At 33.5% G+C, this 19,064-nt stretch overlaps 1 protein-coding gene across 3 annotated transcripts in view; it reads left to right on the forward strand.

Moving 5' to 3' along the window:
- Nucleotides 1-1,575: 1,575 nt before the first annotated feature.
- The window catches only part of LOC125054267 (Ca(2+)/calmodulin-responsive adenylate cyclase), a 96,207-nt gene continuing 78,718 nt past the window's right edge, over nucleotides 1,576-19,064 (forward strand). For 2 of the 3 annotated variants that reach the window (XM_047656019.1, XM_047656021.1), the window contains exon 1: nucleotides 1,577-1,844. The gene's annotated coding sequence lies outside the window, so the exon portion shown is untranslated. Of the gene's footprint in view, nucleotides 1,845-19,064 lie in introns of all 3 variants that reach the window. The other variant, XM_047656020.1, reaches the window with a different exon arrangement.

Below are 19,064 nucleotides of genomic sequence, written 5' to 3' on the forward strand. Positions count from 1 at the left end.
TATTAATTAAACACCAATATATAATGCATTTTCTACAGTATAAGTTACAATCTATATATTCCAAAATGACAATTACGGTGAACATAAATTTTACAAAAAAAAAAAAAAAAATCAGTGTAAGAAAACATAGTGAGTGAATATGGCAAGTTATTTTATAATTCTGGAGGCAAACATGGTCACTTCAAGTTAAGTGCTTTCCGCCGCCCATGGACACCCACAACACAGGAGGTTTGAAAGTGCTATTCCGGCCTTTGGGCTAGTGGTACGCTCTTCTGATTAAGTCCCCTAAGTCGTTACACTTTGGAAATACCTGGAATGTCAGCTGATTCCATAGAGTAGTGTGCGGCAAGAAGTGTCTTTAAAACCAAAGCAATAAAAACAGCGAATTAGTGGAACTCCCCCGCCCTGCATCTTCTCTTGACAGTATAATATGGGGTAAGGCGGCGATTAAATAGGCATCTCCTGGACAGGCGTGCCCTCTAAAGCCACACAACATCAACTGGCATTGTAGCCAAACGTCTGTCCAGTGGAATAGGTGGATTTTTTTCTGTTGACGTCCAACCACGATATTTAGCCGCGGGTGGAATTCCGAATTGTTCTTCGGAACCCCTCGGTTTTAAAAACAAAAGTGTAATACGTTTGTTATCCAGTAACTCGCACTAGGCCCGCTTGTTATAGCCTCCATTGAAGGCCTTCATCCCAGCTAATATACTTATAAAACTTATGCTAATGATTGACGATGGTGGAGGTATATATTTGTATGACTAGATATTTATAGGACTCAAACCAAGCTCGAAAGTGCGTTATTAATGCGAAGTTGGCTGATATTTTTCCAGACATACAATGCTTTTCATATCTACCCAGCTGAATAAACAGTCGGGCATAGACAAAGAGTTTTTTTCTAAAACGACATCGCGTATCTAGTGATTAGACCGTACATTGCACCAAGTCTAGTTTTTTTTAAATTATGATGTGTGCAGAAGTATTAAAAACCAAAGGCAAGGCATACTGTACAATACCAGCCCCAATAAAAATTAAGCATCCTTTTTGTCTGACTTAGATATTTTAGAGATAAATAAATTTGAATTATGTTAGTTAATTGTTTTGCCAAATTAATATTTGTTCTTAAACGGAAATCTCCCGTCGTTATATGATCTCCGCGATTAAAGACAAAACGACCTCTAAGCGCTGGCTGCTATTCAAATATCATTTAAACGTTATTATTTTTACAGTTGTAATAGTTTTAGTCGTATTCAGGAGCGTCATTAATTTGTAGTCTCACATGTTACTCCATTAATAAACCTAGCAAATTAAAATTGCACGTACGGTTCTTCCACGGTAAAATAAAAAATACTGTACTGAGTCATTATTTCATTAATTACTGTATATTAAATTGTGTAGAGCCTACTTGACACTCGTTCATTCATTTCGATGTTTCAATATAACATGACTTTTTGAAAAGGCATAATCCAAATAAATTACGGATACCGTTTAAACGGGCGCGATAACGGTAGTAAGCGTACATCATAAATCCGTCGTATATTGTATAACCCAACCTACGCAAACGTCGCGTCGCGCGCGCCCTCACTCGGCCAGTCATCGAGCGACGGTCGCTTGGAATGTTGCTATCGGTCTTCGCGAAATATTATACATTGTTTATGTGACATGCGCGCATAATTTGACTAATCTAATAAGAATCAGATTAAAGTGTTTGATATAGTGACAGTGAAGTGCAGTTTTGTATATTAAGCTCCACTGAGGTTGTGTCGTGTTTGTATTCCATTGAAAGCGCGGTGCTCGCTCGTCCGGTGTACGGGACGTCGCCCCCGGAGTTTTACTAAGAGGTAAGGGAAGGAAGGTGCATATAAAATTTAAAAAAATGTTTTCTTTTAATACCCAACATTAACGTAATTAACTCGAATAAGAATACATATTTATTAGCTACCAAACGAGCAACTTCTATTAAATGTGTTCAACCATAAATCATAATGCATACGGCATACCGACCTATTATATTCACATTATAAATTTGAAGGGACTGTGAATATGAAAAATGTGTTTTTATAAATAATATTCCAAGACTCATTTGAATTAAAATATTTAATTTAAAAAAATATAATCTAATTTAAAAAAAAATGGGAATAGTTAGACAAAAAAATGTTATATTTCCTTTTTTTGTCTTTGCGTAAGACGTAAGTACTACACATTTAAATAAAGTTAAACCGTTAAACGCGAATTTATTGTATTATTTACATAACTCGACAGCTTTTGCTGGCCATTATTGCTGAAAAGCACTTGAAACGTCAAGCTATGTAAATAATGTAATAATTTAATATACGTTAAAAAGTTTTATTATGATATTTCCTGTTTACCGAAGCACGCGGTTGTAGACGGTAGCTTAACTTAGCTTTTAATTACTTAGACCTTACACGCGTACAAAAATATACTTGTTCAAAATGAGTAGATGATCATTATATATTCACGGTAGTTATTCATACATCCATAAAATGTTAATTTCTGATTGTTTTCTTATATGTAATGAACTTGGTCGGCGGATATCTTGCCTTGAAAATATAATATATTTCCCACATTCGTATATTTAGCCACAGTATTTAGTAACGGTTTGCCTTCAACGTCTTTGTTCTTTTAACAATAACTATAACTTGACCTTTTTGTATGAGTTATTACCATTTGAATTATCTAGCTAGAATAAATAAGCCACTGTTTACATATGTACTTAAGTATATATGCAACTTTTACGTATATATATATATACGTATATAACATACCATTTTGTAGAAAACATTGTTTGACACTTAGGTTAGATAACTGTAGCTTTGAACTATTAATCTTAACTAATAAATTCTAAAAACCAAAGGTGTTGCGTTCTGTTACACAAAACGGATATAATAAATCTATCGAAAATCTAAAATAATATCGAAGGAAATACACCTTTACCTGATTTTGATAATAAACATGTGTTTCTTAGGGACATAACAATCTAATGGTTATATAATTAGTTATTTTTATTCGCAAGTTTTTCCGTTACAAATACATATTCCTCCTTGTATTAGTAGGTATAGATCTAATATTAGTACTGCTCAGTGGGGTGCGAAAAATACGCCGGTTCAAATTCCAGCCATCCGAGATGTTCACTTGATCAGCAATCCACATAGATTTGTCAACATGTGTCTAGCAATCTATAAGCAATAATAATATTTCAATACTTGTAAAACGTCTAGTTCCAGCGAAATAAATTTTGATGTTTTTAAAATTTGTACAGATATGAAAGGAGTAGTAAAAATGGTTTCTATAATTCGTTCAGGCTGTGTCGCGGAGGCAAACCAAGCTTATTTTTATAAAACACTGGTTTTAGTTAAATTTGCTATAATAATTTTCTTGTCGGCTTGCGATGCTGATGTACGGAAGCCAGTAATTGATCTGATGATTCTCGGAATGTTACAAGTCCTTGCGTTTTGTGTTTTCGTTGTTCACAACGTTTCAATTTTAAATATTACGGCATTTATCTTTTTGCGCAAAAGTGCATTATTCGGAAAATTTTAATGATACTCTTTACAGTAAAGTTATTATTATTCTTAGCTTGAATATTTTGATATACATATTACCTAAATTTTATGATTTTAGTAATTTTCCATGTGTGTTTGTGAATAAATTAAAAAAAAACGATTATCTACTATTGCAAAACGGTTGTTCAGTACCTAAGTGTTACTATAACTGTCTTTTTTAACGCATATCTGGAATCAGAGACTTCTGATGCAGCTTTGCAGTTACAAAAATACTTCTTTCGTATTAATACACGTCTGCCTAATCTGTAATGATGATCTTAGCATATATAGAAAAATCTAGAACCAAAGAAATATTGTGACAAAAGGACGTTAAGAAATACATATTAATAATTGATGTGAGTCACGTCAGATTACAATAATTTCAATTACAAAACCTGAAATTAATTAAGCAATTAATTACAAAAATTATATCAAGAGTTATTAAGTAATTAATTAAGGCTCTCGTGAAATAGGAGCTCAGTAATGAGTTATAAAAACCGTAATTATTCTCACTCGCTTAGCTAGAATTCGTCCAATTCTCGTAAGACTCTTTGATACGTAAGTGAAAAGGATTTATATGTTTTTACTTCGACAAATACTTCTCAAAGTTCTATTTGTATATAGAATATATATTTTAGAAATAGAGAGAATTAACTCATAGAAATTTTTTTATTATTTAAGATTCAAGAAGATAGCTTTTATTAAAAACTATAAATGTTGGCGATATCCTTTGACATGAAACAAAACAATGCATGGTGGGGCTTCATTCCTATTGTCAGTGTGATTTACGAGAAATTCTGAACACTCAATCCCTGTTCCCCTTATATTCTGTTTGTTCTGACTGTTCTGTCTAGAGCAGTGATATCCCAACCTTTTTAGGCCTAAAGCCCCCCCTATTCAACATACATAATTTTTGTATAAATAATTAAATGTTTCACTTAAGAAACTTAAATGATAGGTTTTAGGAAAAAAATACTAGGAAATTATTAACGAAAAATAGTAAGTAAATTTTCAAAACTTAAAATGAAAAACTGAAATTGAAATTCCAAATAATTTTAATAAATTTTTAAATAGCCCTTGACAATAGAATTTCCCTCCTGCGGGGCGTTGCCCCACGTTGGGAAACACTGATCTAGAGCATCGTGAGGAAACCGGCTCATCGTCCAAAATTCGGTCTTCAGGCCGATTTACATTATCTTAGTGTTTAGGAGAGTGCTTTAGTACAACTTGAAAGGCATGTTCTTTAGCGTAGCGTTTACTAAAGCAAGTAGCGTTTACATGTTTCAACTAAAGTACTATCCTAAAGCACTCTCCTAAACACTAAGATAATGTAAATCGGCCTTTCCACAGAAAAGTGGCCAAAATAGCACTGTATACTAGTTTTGTTAGTGAAGCCTTAGGAAAAGTCACAAAATGGATATTTGGGTAGAAACCTTAAATCGACAAAACGGTTATTAGGTCATACCATACACGCTACGGCGACTGTCTGCATGATGTCATATTGTCTATATTACGTTACTATACAAATTAACATGCGAAATATTCATGTTTGAGTATGTTGTGTTCATAGTCTAGTTAATTAAATAATGTCCAAAACTAGTGTTTATCTAGTGTGTAACTTATTATATTTTTAGTGACGGTATTTTATTTGAGGATCCTTTAATTTGTTTGTATTTGTATTAAAAATTTATAAACCTAAAATCAGTAGCGTAGCTAGGTGACCAAGGGCCCTGGGGCAAATTAAGAAATGGGGCCCCACTGTTATGTAAACTGATTAGGTTTTATCAAATTAAAATATGAAATATACAAATAATTTAAAAATGCTAAGCTACGTAAGCTCTTATTTGTGCAGGGCAAGTTAATAAAAATATTAAATAGTAACAACATAAATTACAATAATTAATACTTGATGTAGGTTTGGCGAATAAAATGAAATACAGAAGATTCAAGGGTCTATTATATAAAGGTCGGGCCTACCAACTGACTAAATAACAATTATATTTAAAAAAAAATCCTAGCTTTAGTTTTCGCAAAAGTATCAATGACTTCGTTTAAATCCAGGCTTGATGCGGTTTTGTTTTCAATTGCTATCTAATTCGCGTTATACTGGGTGCCGCACAAGTACTGGCACTAAAGAAAATTTGTTTATTTTTTTTATATGACATTTTCTGTCATTCTGTTGTTGAAAATTGTGTAGTGAACAAATGTAAAATACACTGAAAATAAACATGGACCGTTTTACTCCCCAAAAACGTGGAATAATCGTGTCAATGTTCTTACGGAATAATTCATCAGTGATAAAAACACAACATGATATTGTCTTTGATTAACATAACCTTTACACATTTATAGAAAACGCTTTTACCGGATTAAAGTTATGTATTATTATAAATTTACAATTATTTGACATAATTTTAAATTTCACCATCACATTTTTTAGAGTCACCGTGACCACGCACGCTGTATAGCACGCGAAACGTCGGATAAATTTAAAATTATGTCAAATAATTGTAAATTTATAATAATACATAACTTTAATCCGGTAAAAGCGTTTTTCTATAAACACAACGTGAATTTCGTCGACGATTTCCCCACCGTCCGGCACCGATTGGTCGCACAATCCGACGCTTTGCCACACGCCTTGAAGCAACTGGCTCAACATTGGATAGACCTAAGTCTGGGAGACCAAGAACAGGCCGTTCAGCTGAAAATATCGATGCTGTGCGCGAAGATGCGGAAGAGTGTCCAGAAACAACAACGAGGCGACGTGCCACGCCATTGGGCATTTCCAGACGGACCCTGCAGCGTATTTTGGTGAAAGACTTAAAGATTTTCCGTAAGAACATGGGGATTAAAACGGTCCATGTTTATTTTCAGTGTATTTTACATTTTTTCACTACACAATTTTCAACAACAGAATGAAATCAAATGAAATGTCATATAAAAAAATAAACAAATTTTCTTTAGTGCCAGTACTTTTGCGCCACCCAGTACAATCAGCTGTAGACGAAATCTTTATAGACCACAAGCCCATGAACAAAAAATACCTGTGAAATGACCCAACCTGAATTACGCTTAGAAGGCTGTTACTATATCTGAAAATAGCTCTGAGCACTATGCCGTCATTTCTGAGCGGTACATGTGAGTACGTGAGTGAATGGACTTTCTCATGTACAATGGGGTAATTTCGACTAATTATTAATGTACGGCTTTGTTATAAGTGTATAGATGATTAAAAATAAATGTCGAAAAACCTAGTGCCGTACAAAAGTGATGGTGCCGGAAGACGGCGCAAATTTTTAATTCGACGACAGTTGCAGAAGCAATATAGGTCATTTATTACTGTACGGCATTTGTGTCATTCCTTTTGGACACATATACAGATACTTTACCCGTAAACGCCGTACATATTTCCAGCGGAGCGGTCGAAAGCCAAGGGTCGGAACCCTACCCCTACACCCATATACCCTAAGGTCATTGTAAAATGTACGGCAACATGTTCAAAATATTATTTAACACGGACAATAATGTTTTATAATTATGCCGTCCAAATATTATAGTTAATATTTGTGTAATTAAATATTTATCGAAATTTCAGGATTTACCAAGTTCTTACTGCTGTAAGATCAGAGAATAATGTACGGCAACTTGTTTTTTTACATAATGTTACTAAATATTACCGTTGTACATTATAGCCGTTCATTATAAATAGTAACAAATAAAAATATTATGTTAAAAAGTATATGAAATTTCCGAAATTTAGATGACTTTTCAAATGCTCCTAGAGTAATATGGGGAGTAATATTTTCAAAGATTATTGTTATTTTATATGTAACAAATATAAATAAACAAAAAAAACCAGATGCCGTACATTTTACTCCAGATTATTCTTTACAGCTGATAAAAACTTCGACGACGTTTGAGGTGTCCCTTAAGGTCATTAATAACTGTACATATCTGAGTATACTACCATAAGGCTGTAAAGTATATTTACAGCCTTATCGTACCAGCAGAGAGAGGTAAAGGAAAAATATTTTTAACAAAAATATATACAGGGTGGCCAAAAAGTCGTGGATCAAACGCAAATAGGGGATAGATGAGGTCATCAGCGGCAAAAAATTGTTCTACGGGAGGTCTCTAAGGTCAACCCCTGCAGAGTTATGAATTATTTTGGTATTTATATGAAAATTGACTTTTTTTTACTAATTCTTCTTAAAATTCGAAAATATCTACATCCTGTATCTTTCTCATAATATCCACTAGATTGGTACTGATGAGTTCTTGCGTTAGACATACTATTTAAAGTTTTTTATTGAGTGTATTGAAGATAATATTAGGTTATACGATGTAACATTTTTTCAAATCATAACTTTTTGTTTAATTCGGACCCCACTGTGAAAAAAATTTACTCTACCGAAAAGTGACCCTGTATTACAAGTTTTGGCATTTATCTTTTATTGAAGATTGTCTAAAGTATTAATAACCTGTGTTATTGCCGTACAGATAAAAGTCACCGGAAAATGACTCTTTTCTGAGAAAAGTAATTTACCCCATACACCTATGTGTTCCACAAAAAATGTACGGCATGCTGGAAAATGTTATCTATTTGTGAAGTACTCTCAAGATCATTTAATTTTATGTTGATTCATATCATCATCACCTATATGCTAATCAGACATATGTTGCGACCCTTGGCTTTCGACCGCTCCGCTGGGAATATGTACGGCGTTTACGGGTAAAGTATCTGTATTGTGTCCAAAAGGAATCACACAAATGCCGTACAGTAATAAATGAACTATATTGCTTCTGCAACTGTCGTCGAATTAAAAATTTGCACCGACTTCCGGCACCATCACTTTTGTACGGCACTAGGTTTTTCGACATTTATTTTTAATCATCTATATACTTATAACAAAGCCGTACATTAATAATTAGTCGAAATTCCCCCATTGTACCTGAGAAAGTCCATTCACTCACGTACTCACATGTACCGCTCAGAAATGACGGCATAGTGCTCAGAGCTATTTTCAGATATAGTAACAGCCTTCTAAGAGTAATTCACGTTGGGTCATTTCACAGGTATTTTTTGTTCATGGGCTTGTGGTCTATTAGATTTGACACGATTTATTGACTTTACCGGACATCAATATGAGTGATAAAATCAAATAAAATTGAATCACTATATTGACCAGTACAAAAAAGTTTATTGACATTAGCTTACTTACTCCTGATACAGCATGAATTTTTTAACCGTTCTCAAAGAAAAATCTTAACTCGAATTCACAATAAAATGCACATCGATGAATAATAAAATGCACATATCACTATCCGTCAAATTGGCAACACCGCCAACCTACAGAAAGAATTTAGGGGAATTCCCTAGGCATAACTTTTGAATTTCTCTCAAATTAATGTCTTGATTAAAGTGGGGTTGCAACCTGTCATATTTATTTTGAAAATGGGAGAAATTTCCAAAAGATCGAGATTTCTGGTGAGGATTCGAGGGCCCCCTGAGCTTGAGGGCCCCGGGGCACTGCCCCGCCTAGCCCCTTGGTAGCTACGCCACTGCCTAAAATCCGATTCAGAGTGTAATATATTCAAAACGCTAACCCAAAAATCTTCATTGTCTAGGAAATCAACTATAATTTTATAGATATCGAATAAGTATCGCAATACAGCGAGGAAATACTGCCAGCGTTAAAGGTACACTGCCATAGGGACCAAACTTTTTAAATTTGTTTTAATTTTCTTTTCATTACTATGTAGCTTAAGAAAATTGTAAATACTGTATATTTAATTGTTATGATTACTAATATATTATATCAATCGTCTAGATAGATATTGATGTTGCAAGATTGTATAATTGTTATACGTGACAAGTTTTGTTGAGATTTGGTATGGAATCCGTTATAAACCCTAACCTGATTTTTCACAAAGACAAAAAGAACCGTTTATTAGTTCCGATTGATTTAAATTTAATTCACATTCTGGAAAACAATCCTTAGAGTCTATAATGTTTGAACCATTTTGTTCGCTTCCCCTCTCTGTCCCTCACGTGAGGCCGCTCTTTCAAGTTTAAGAATACATCAGCGTTACATATGTTCTGTGTCTTATCCTCACCACAAACTCGTTTAACTTAAACGTCTAATAAAACGAGTGAAGTATCGTAAATGTATTCTTTATTCCCATAATAAATTGTTTAGAAAGGTGCTCACGATCGCGTATTTAATTGGCCCTTTTGAAGTTCAGACTTCCGGTGTCTCCCGCAAAGCCTTATTTAAATTCAGAAACGTTTCAGGGCGCAGAGCCTTCCCCACATTCAGGTATTCTCCGCTGTTATTTGAACGGTGCAGTTTTGATTAAAACTGCACTATTGCACTGAAGCAAGTTCTTAGTAATGTGTGTATCCTTTGTGTTTTAATACATACCGGAATGCGGGCTGCGAGTCTAAAAGAAATACACGTACAAATGATAAAACATATGGTAGTCTTTTAACAAAATCCGTCGGAGAGTCGTCAAAGATTACGTTTGCCTTTTCTAATGTTATTTTGAAATGAATGAACTGTTTGTGCGCTGATTGTTATATTATAAATTATTAAAATTTATGATTGTTATAAAAAATGGATTTAGAGGAGCAGTGAATGTAACTATGAAATAATGTATTATATTAATTACTTCTAGTCAGATTTAAAGTTTTCTTTGATTCCAAGTAAATTAAAATGTTTTCACAGAATAAAATAGAATTGCAACTAAATGTTTATTGGTTTATGATAATAGTTGTCGTTAAAATTAAAGACAAGTGTACATAACACAAGCACACAAACAGATTTATAATCCCAAAGACCGTCAGTCCAAAGATGTTATCGTACCATGAATATTGCCAAGGGTCATACTATTTCGATACGAAATATTCATTGAAATTGAACGTTTTCAATTTCCTCTGATGTACAAAGAACATTTGATGCACCTGTGTTTATATCGCTTTGTTTTCGTGTGGTTTATTACTTATAGTCCAGTCAAATTATGGCTAAAAACGGGTTAAATAAACATGAGCGAACACAGTTTGGGGATTTTGAGGATCGATAGGGGGGTGTATTCTGAGCATAAATTCCAATTTGAGGGGTTGTACTGAGGTCAGCTCAAGGTCATTTCGATGGAAACGCGTTTAATTCGATATCTCGAGAATGGTTAGTGTTAGGCGAAAAATTGTAGAGACCTTTTCTTTTCCTAACTAAATTTACTAACTTTTTTATTTGAAACTTTTTTTTATAACATTAATATTTTTCAAGTTATTACTCCCGCAAGGCAGAAATTTTACTTTTTTTTCAAATTTTCGTCGTTTTCTCCCCAACCATTCAATTTTATTAAATTTTACTGATCATCGAAGTGTAGATCTTTTAATTATGAACAATTTTGTTCTTAAACTTTTTTCCGTAATGCCAATACCTTCGGAGTTATAGATTACTTTACCGAGCGAAATCCGCGCCACTGTCGCAATATAAAAAGGTCAAAGGATTAAATTACATATTTAAAAATTAGGTATTTAATTTAGGTAAATTTGGGTAAGAAGTAAATTAAAAATTAAAACTGTTTCACACATTTATTGATAGAAAAATAGGTTATAAAATTCGGAATATTAAGCACCCGAGGTCGATGGAAGTGATTCGTGAATATTCGTGGTCCTGAACCACGTATATTCACGAATCACTTCCATCGACCTCGGGTGCTTCCGGTATTCCGAAATTATAACCTATTTTTCTATCAATAAATGTGTGAAACAGTTTTAATTTTTAATTTACTTCTTACCCACATTTACCTAAATTAAATACCTAATTTTTAAATATGTAATTTAATCGATTGACCTTTTTATATTGCGACAGTGGCGCGGATTTCGCTCGGTAAAGTAATCTATAACTCCGAAAGTATTGGCATTACGGAAAAAAGTTTAAGAACAAAATTGTTCATAATTAAAAGATCTACACTTCGATGATCAGTAAAATTTAATAAAATTGAATGGTTGGGGAGAAATCGACGAAAATTTGAAAAAAAAGTAAAATTTCTGCCTTGCGGGAGTAATAACTTGAAAAATATTAATGTTATAAAAAAAAGTTTCAAATAAAAAAGTTAGTAAATTTAGTTAGGAAAAGAAAAGGTCTCTACAATTTTTCGCCTAACACTAACCATTCTCGAGATATCGAATTAAACGCGTTTCCATCGAAATGACCTTGAGCTGACCTCAGTACAACCCCTCAAATTGGAATTTATGCTCAGAATACACCCCCCTATCGATCCTCAAAATCCCCAAACTGTGTTCGCTCATGTTTATTTATTTCGTAATTTGACTGGAGTATTACGAATGCATAGCTTTCTGTGAACAGTTCCAATAACAAGATAATGGCGGTGGGTATTTCAGATCATTCAGCAATGTTCTTTGTACTGACCGCCCTTATAATAACTTAAAAACGTACCTAATAGTTGTCTAACTTTGTAAAAACATGCGTTGTATTGACCTGTGTTCTTCATGTGCCCACAGCTAGGACTGACCTTCTGAAAAGGGCACATATGATTCGGTGTATAACTTTAGTTCACGAATTACATAGGTTAACGGACTATTTTAATTGTACACACTTAGTTTTTGTATTTGTTTTGGTTTGGTGTGTGAATTTTTTATTGGTATGCATTCTTGTCGATTTAGGGTCATCTGTAAGGACAGGATTGTTTTATAAGTAAATAATTTATAATTTAACATATATATATAGTATACGCGATTATTACGTTCATAGCCTAGACACTTAAAAATATAACGATACCGTTTGCCAAAATGTCTGTTTCATACGCGGTACTTTGACAGAAAACTAACCAAGCCTAAAATCAATCAAATAGAAGATCATCATGCATCTTATATGATAAATTATTGCTTTTATATGTTGAATGAAGATGTCTAGTTCTTGAAATTAGTGAAGCAGTAAGCCGAATATATCTTGCCAATAGCTCGCATCCACTTCCGAATTGAGCAAGGGCCAAGCAATGACGGAATGGACACGGGAAGAATAAATGCTACACTCTACATTCATGTAATAGGACTATATTTCAGTTAATTATTTTAACCAACACAGTAACAATAATAAATGTCCGTGCGTACAAAGTACACATGTCAAAAGTGAATCTTCTTTGGCAAACCAATTTTTAAGTCTTGTTCATATTTATACAAATCTTAAACTTTAGACTTCCGAGACTTAGAGGGAAGGAAAAAGGAAGATATGTTATGAATTTAATTGTCATTAAAATATTAAAAGTGTCGAAAATTAATAAAAATTATAAATTTAATTTTTTAAATTAATTTTTTCGATAATAAAAATACGTGGCATTTTAATTTACAATTCGTCATTTAAGATTTCAATAAATTATTTTGCATAAAATATAAAATACTAATATGCATAAATTCTCTTTACGAAATTTTAATTTTAATTCTCACTCTCTCTCAATCGGTCTCAATCACTCTCTCCCTTTTCTTCGACAAAAACGCTGCACATCTTCTTGACGCTAATATTATTATTATTGCGTTTCATCCGTAAAAAATTTACCCTCATGCGCCTAAAGAAGTTTCACTTCAAAAATTAAAAATGGAACCTGTGGACCGTTAACGCTGGCAGCATTTCCTCGCTGTATTGCGATACTCATTCGTTGAGCCAGGAAATACGCCAACTAAAATCTTTAATTAGCGCCTGTGCACTGGAACTCCACGGCCCAAGAGTTTCTCCAAAGGGAACAAACTCAAAGTTGGAGCAAAGACTCTCATATTTTTGTCATGATATTTTCATGCAATCTTAACTGGTTAGTTTGAATATTTTTAAACATTACCAACTATGTTGTTCTATGTCTGTCATAGCTTTTAATAAAAATAATATAAGCTGTGTTTCGCGGTTTTATCTGTAAATTCGATGATTTCCAACAATTACTGATAGAAATTATTCCAAAAAGTGCTCAATGTAACTATTGAACGTTCTGAAAACTCAAATGGTCTCTCTCCCTATACATATAGTTTATCCTTCTCCTCCGATCGCTTGCTCAGCACGGAGCTGCCGACCCCGTTGAGGCAGATAACAACACCGTTACTTCCATCTCTTATGATAGACTCTCTAGTTTTTGCTATACTTGTCTATCTATCAGATAAATATTTCAACACTCAGAAAAATAATTAGGACTATTGGGGATATTGCAGTTCCTTTAGAATTGAGACTGATATAGTTTATATCGAATACTATTTATTGGAGAATATTATTTCTTTCACAAAAACTGTGTTTCTCTTTAAAAATAATTTCATCTCATTCAAATACGTATTAACGGTTCGTAATAATTGTATATTTTTGTATGGATAAATAACTAACATCGTTCGAATAGTAAAACAAATTGTATGTTAACAATATGTTCGATATTGGTAACTATCTGTGTGAAAACTGTAAGAGGGAGCTGGACAGAAACCGGTGGAAACAAATTGTACGGTCCAGATGTTTCCTTGCTGACCACGACGAACATGAGCTGGACCGACTGAAGAAAGAAAGAGAATGGACTACCCAACACAATTTTTTTTCAATTCGGTCCAGTGTTTCATTATGTTCAACCAAAACTCAAAATTATACGATTATATTAGGTTATACGATTACTTACAAAACCTATTCTAAAGTTTGTATTGAAGTATATGTAATTAATAATTATTGTTGTCGACGCTATGAATGCTCTAGTGCCTGCGATTACAAATAAAAGTCATTTTTAATTAGGTTTAATTGAAAGCCTGCACTGAAAATGGGTCACTTGCAGAGTACTTTGTTTACATCTTCATTTCTAGTAGATCTATTTTTCTGTTATATTAACTGTAAAAAGGTTTTTTAACACCTTTTATTATCTAATACCTTCTTATCTATTGTTAATCTTCAACTCTGGGTACTTTAACTATTAAGTGTGGAACTTTTTGTTGTTGTTTTATCTTATGTGTGTGTATGTTTTCTTTTGTCAATACAAGTTCCAATAGGGTGACCTGTAATGGCAAGTTTATTGTTCACATAGAATAAATAATAAAGCAATCGTAGAACCAGATTTTTATAACATCAGTTGACGCCTTGTTTTAAAAATAGAAGTAACATAAATTATTTTAAATGAAAACCGATTTTTTTAATAATATATAGAAAGATTTATTTTTATATCTTCTTCGGCTATGTCAGTCCATACGTTCGCACCTGCTCGAGACGAACATTACACACCCAAGCTATTTTTATTTCATTTTATTTTTACATTTTCGGTACAGAAAAAGAAACAGATTGATTAAATACATAAATTAATAAACTAAACAACATTTGTAAACCTGAATTCCATGATGGCATGGCAGTGGTTTATTAAATATTAACGATTACCTACAGTATATACATATAATAAATTTAATGAAAAAAAATAGAAGTTATTCAGGTTGCAAGTCGCGTATAATCTTTTTAAATTCATAAAAACTATTGTGAAAACTATCAACTATCAAGTTCGTTAGAATTAAAGATGAATTTTCTATAAATTAAACACACCAGTGCAGTGGCTGTATAACCTAGGACCTTTTTGTATCTGTTCCGAGATGTTTTTTAAAAGTTTAGGGCCTTCTCTGCCTGACACACGATGTCTACTATTTGGGTCTAAGGCATGGCAGTTTCCTTACGATGATTTCCTTCACCATACGAGCGAGTACATACTATGTGTGCAAATGCTATGTCCATTAGTGCACTGCCAGGTTCGAACCTACGACCTCAGGGATGAGCGTCGCATGCTCAAGCTACTAAGTCAACACTTCGTTTCTCTTCTAAAGATTAGACATGTTGAATAAAAAAAGTTGATTACACTTTATTCACAGACATAATTCTCATGTGAAATACGCACATTTGGCTTGCGCGTGCGCCTTTTAGACTACAAAAAGTCATATCTGAATTTTCAAGCAGCAATGTCGTAAATAGTCCGGCTATTCATATTTCGAGGCGACAGTCTATTTTCGTAAATTCTGGATGACGGATCGGTGCGGGAGAGGCGACTTTTTCGATGTTATTTTGGTATAAACAGAGAAATAAGAAAAAGATGTAGATTATTATAATTTAATTGAAGGAATGTATTTCTGCATTTTTATTACGAATTCATCGAATTGAATTTGTTGTTGCAAGGTAGGAGTTACAGCGTCACGTCACGTTTAATGGAAAAAACATTTTAAAGTTTTTTTCATTTATTTCGTAATCCTACAGCTAACAAAAATTATATATAAAAACAAACAATTACACTAAAAATATAACCAAAGATGGAATACATAATATTTACAAAAAGGTTCAAACATTTACTAAAGGAAAAAAACAATAAAAATAATATAATACATTTAACTAAGTAATACCTAATTTGGCTGTGATGTGTGATGGTGTAAAAGTGAGTGAATACCCACCCTACTGGTGGGGTATGCTCATGATGCAGGTGGTTTTGCACTTTGGATATTCTTACTACTCATTGTAACCATTTTTTAATCTTAAATCAAACTACTATGATATTTTTCGGATTTTGTTCCGATTGCAGCTGTTTCATCATCGGACGTCAATGCATAATACGAAATTCCACCCGTATCACCTCGACGTCCGACGTTCCACAAGTGATTGTATTCGACTTGGGGTCCTTCAAGAGCATACCAATTCTTACAAGGCCGCTAACTTGCGAGCCCTCTAGAATTGAGAGTGCCCATGGCCGGTATCACTTAATATCATATGAGCCTCCTGTTCTATATATAGATGACGTTCTTGCCATTTGGTGTTTGCCATGTATTATTTCTACAAAAAAATTAATGGTTTCCTTGGAAGAGCATGTGCTGTCCCGCTTGCACTCATCATACTTTGCTTTGTTATGCAACAGGATTAGGGCTGGGCACACCCTTGTGCACTATAATACATGGCGTAGATTGAGTTGTGCAGCCAGGCGATCATTATTATACTTAGTACCAGATATTAGATACCAGCGATTTCTCGCAAGGTATAAGCCTGGGTCCGATATTATTTGTATTATACGTGATTGATATGTAATGTTTGTCTCCTATCATTTATAAATACAATTAGTATTTATAACGGCCAATAATAATAAATAATGATCTTGTTCACGGCACTAGATCTTGTTGGTCGACGCTTGGAATCAGTCCATTAATAAAGTTGACATTTCAATTGAAGCTCTTATCTAAAATGAAAGTATGATATCATACTTCTATGAAACAGTTAACTGTAATTAGCACAATGCATGACTAAACTACTGTAAGTGCGATACTGTTTTTTAAAGTTATACTTCTTTTTTTACTACGCGCGCGCACACCGTCACAAAAAACCGACACCCTGAAGTAAGCATAGTCGTTTAATTATGTAGAAATAATTTTTTGTGATATTTAATAACTTTTTTAACTAGATAATGCGTTATAATAAAACTTTCAATGTATTTATTATCTTTTTTCTATTGTTAGTGTCGTTTTTTCTACAAACGTAGAATAAGGCGAAACGTAAACAATTTAAAAAGATTTTTATCTTGTTACGCCAAAGAAATATATATTCTAACGCGTGTACATAAGCTACACACACATGTTTTTTTTATGAATACTATTACTAGTACAAATACAATCAGATAATATATATTATTAAGGAGGCCGCGCGTCCTTGTCGCTTACAATTGATCTCTTCCAGGCAACCTTAGTAAGGAGAAATAAATAATTATAATCCAGTGGTGATACAGCCGTATAGGTCTAGGCATGGCATCCGTTTCTTTGGTCATTATTATTTCAAAGGTGACGTCATCGATTTCCTCTTAATATATTATTCATAATACGAGCGTTATATGTGTGCACATAGACAGAAAGTCTATTGGTGCACAGCCGGGGATCGCACCAACGACCACCAAAAGATGTGTAGCAAAAGATTTAAACGTACAGACTAGCTATTTTGTATTGTATAATGTATCTTGCAAAACCTTGGTAATTAATTATTGATAATATTCATTAAATACGTTGGTAAGTTTAAAAGATTTAAGGGGGCTAATTTCCAGCCTTTGAGCAATTTTATTTGAGTTAGAGGTTGTAATAATTTTCAAATGCAAAACGCGCTGAGTCTATCTAAACATCATTTAATACAAACAAAGTTTACGCTTGTAAATCGCAAATTGATCTATAAATAAATTAGTGAAGTGAAACATTAGTGGCGCAGATGTCAATCTAATAGGCAAGTAGGTGATCAGCCTCATGTGCCTGATACACACCGTCTTCTTTTTGACTCTAAAGCAAGTCGGTTTCGTCACGATGTTTTCCTTCACTGTTCGAGCGAATGTTAAATAAACATAGAGAGAATATCCCAGCCGGGGGTCGCACCTTCTACCTCATGGATGAGATTCGTACTAGTGATTTGAGATATCAAAGCACTCAGACTGCAACGCCGACATCGTTCCCCGCGAATGTACGAATCGTTTCGCCCATCACGATACTTCCTAAGGTCATCGACCCGGCGACCGTGAGCCCCTCGCCCCTCTAACCCTTAGATGGGCCATTATAGCTCAAATATATATGTTCCAGATTTGGTTCCTATCACGATCAACCCGGAAATGTTTATTGTAGACCGTTAAAATCAGTTTCTTTAAACGATATGTGTGATAATACTGATTGTAATTATTTATGAATTATTCGAAAAACATATTCTTTGTTTTAATTCATTTTGAGGGTGATCCTTAATTTTTAACTTGGCCGATCGATTTAATTCACTTCCTTTTTGGGTTATTCTTATGCTATTTGAATGAGATTAAATTTTTGCCAATTATATTTATTAATTACGACCTCAATTTTATGTTTTTTTAGTGAATGTTTGTGCGCATTAGCAACTATTTCAAGGAAAAGTATTAATTACTACATTATCAGTCTAACCTCTCTCATTATTCCCTTACTAATTTTATGTTTATCTTTACGAGTGACAATTGTATGTAATTTAAGGGTTATATGGAGACAAGGTATGTACACAGGACTTATTATTTTATGATAAAATGAATCAGATAACTTCCCGAAATACAAAGTATAGCGTGAGGGGATTGTAATAAAAAACTGTAAATATTTATAAGACATATAGTGTTTCTGCTGTTATGATATAAAGTTACATTAAGATAAGTGTTATAGGTGTTATTGAAGACTGTTAATATAAATAAAAAACCACGTCAAACCTGCCATAATCGCTTCTGGTAGCGTCGTCTGCATTATTTGGGGCCTTTTACTCTTTCCTTGGGGATACCAGGGCTTGGCTATTGCTTGAGGGATTTAGCTATTGTTTGAGGTTGATCCTGTTCCACAACTAGCATTGATAATACGTGTTCCAGCCCCAGTGGAATTAAATTAATTGCTTTATGCAGACATGGAAATATACTTGCACATAAGCGTGTGTCATTGTTTTCAAACAGCGCGCTGTTTATGTTGCATTGTTTCTA

This window comes from Pieris napi, chromosome 12 (genome assembly GCF_905475465.1).
Source record: "Pieris napi chromosome 12, ilPieNapi1.2, whole genome shotgun sequence".
NCBI classification, from domain to species: domain Eukaryota; kingdom Metazoa; phylum Arthropoda; class Insecta; order Lepidoptera; family Pieridae; genus Pieris; species Pieris napi.